Source organism: Diceros bicornis, chromosome 5, assembly GCF_020826845.1.
Source record: "Diceros bicornis minor isolate mBicDic1 chromosome 5, mDicBic1.mat.cur, whole genome shotgun sequence".
NCBI lineage: Eukaryota > Metazoa > Chordata > Mammalia > Perissodactyla > Rhinocerotidae > Diceros > Diceros bicornis.
Window position 1 is genome coordinate 19,472,182 of NC_080744.1, and position 2,491 is coordinate 19,474,672.

The window sequence follows — 2,491 nt, forward strand, 5'->3', positions numbered from 1 at the left end:
CGTTGGGTTATAATTCAATACTACTTTATTTTGTTGCTCAAACCATTCCAGCTTTGGTCATTGGGAGCTCTTTCAGTTGGCTTCTGTGTCCCTTTGACATACTCCCATCATTGTTTGTCTGTGCATGTGTGTGTGTGTGTGTTTTGAGCACTTCCTTACTTTCTGACACTACGATTTCTCCAGGCTCATCTTGTGTATTCCCTGCCACAGCCCTGGAATCAGCCATTTCTCCAAGGAGCCCTAGTTCCTTTAATTGTAGAATGGTTCTAGAAAGCAAGATGTGGGTGCTACGTATGCTTGCCGCTACTAGGTGTCTGCTTCTAAGCCTTATCATCTAACAGAATAAGGAAATATACGGGTGTATACTAACCTCTGTATATACAAGTCTATAAATATTTCTATATGTATTCATCTGAATCTATATTAAGCTAAAATTGAGTTTGTGCTGATGTCTCCAACTCTATTCTATCACCAAGTGAATCATCCTAGCCTTTTCTTGTCTGTCTGTATCCTCTAGCTCCAACAGTAAGAAACTTGGCTCTCACCATCTGCCGTCCATCTACTTAACTGTTCAGTTCTAGTGTATATGCATAATGGGTTCAGAATTGTTAACCCATATCCCCGTGGGAAACAGCTATTAACTGGTACACTGCTTATGTGTAATTCCTTTGCCTTTAGTCTCACGGACTCCACTCATTTCCAAACTTACTTAGGCCAGAACCTTTTCTTCCCATGCCTTCAGTGAGGTTGTTTTGTACACGTTATACAGTTAGATTGTCTTCTCACTGTAGCATTCCATTCTGGGATCTCTCAATCTTCTAAATGATTTTTTTTATTTGCATACATTAAAGTTCACTCTTGTGCTATAAAGTTCCGTGGGTTTTGGCAAAGGCAGAGTGTCATGTATCCATCACTCCAGTATCATTCATAAAACTTACCTTTGGGGCAGGCCCGGTGGTGTAGTGGTTAAGTTCACGCACTCCGTTGCAGTGGCCCGGGGTTTGTGGGTTCGGATCCAAGGCCTGGACCTACGCACCGCTCATCAAATAGTGCTGTGGCAGCATCTCCTATACAAAGTAGAGGAAGATGGGCAGAGATGTTAGCTCAGGGCTAATCTTCCTCAGCAAAAAGAGGAAGGTTGGCAACGGATGTTAGCTCAGGGCCGATCTTCCTCACAAAAAAAAAAAACTGATCTCCACAAACCCCTGCCTCTTGACCCAAATCAACTTGACCCCAAACACCATCAATGGCCATACCCTTAAAAAAATTGACTACCTTTAAAAAAAAATCATAAGGGGCACAGTCCTCTCCAACTTTCAATGTTCCACACTCCCCAGCCCAAATCTCCTTGACTTCTTTTTTTCCCTACTTCCTCACCCCCCAGCCCCAGCTGCCTGCATTTCCTTATGGAAGGTTTTTTTCTCTCTCCCTCCCTCACACTGTAGGAGTGCGTGAGCAGGCCAGGTGAGCAGTCTAATTTTCCAAGAAATAACTTCATTAAGATGTCCAGTGATAGGCAAGGATCCGATGATGAGAACCCCAGCACAAGCAGTGGTAATTCAGCCGCAGACCAGAGAGACCCAGCTGCTTCAAAGGGTGAAGAACAAGAAGAAAGAAAACCTTCTGCCACCCAGCAGAAGAAAAACACCGAACTCTCTAGCAAAACCAGAGCTAAATTATCCACTAGTGGGAAAAAAAATTCAGAGGGGGCTGGCTGAAATCGCCCTTAATCCTCCTCCTAACAACTGCAGTGCTGGGCTTAAAGGAGGTAACATTTATAAATGGAGATTGACGATACTTGGTCCATCAGGTTCTGTGTATGAAGGTGGTGTGTTTTTCCTGGATCTCACATTTTCATCTGATTATCCATTTAAGTCACCAAAGGTTACTTTTTGCACCAGGATCTATCACTGCAACATCAACAGTCAAGGACTCATCTCTCTGGACATCCTTAAAGACAACTGGAGTCCCGCTTTGACTATTTCAAAGATTTTGCTGTCGATTGGTTCCCTTTTGACAGATCGCAACCCTGCAGATCCTCTGGTTGGAAGCAGAGCCGCTCAGTATTTGACCAACAGAGCAGAACATGACAAGAGAGAGGCAACACAATTCACATAATTTGTATGCAGTGTGAAGGAGCAGAGGCATCTTCTCGCTGTTCTGCAAATCTTTATAGCCTTTACAATATGGACTTCTGTGTATATGTTATACTGATTGCACTCTCTGTTTTCATCTTTTGGAGACCGGGGGACTCCCCGAAAGGGTAAATGCTATCAAGAGTAGAATGTCGTAGCTGTAGATCAGTTATGTTTAAAATGCCTACCTGAAAGTCTTGCTTCTTTGGGATATTTCAATATCCCAAAGATATATTGTATTTTGTGGTGTACTAAGGATACTGGTCCTGAAATCTACCAAATATTATAGTGCATTTTAGCTTAACTCATTATCTGTATGAAGTTGCGAAAGTAGCCACAGATGGCTAGGAATTAGG

At 42.8% G+C, this 2,491-nt stretch overlaps 1 pseudogene; it reads left to right on the top strand.

The window, feature by feature from the left end:
- Window positions 1-1,487: 1,487 nt before the first annotated feature.
- Window positions 1,488-2,118, top strand: LOC131405268 (ubiquitin-conjugating enzyme E2 E3-like; annotated as a pseudogene).
- The last annotated feature ends 373 nt before the right edge of the window (window positions 2,119-2,491 follow it).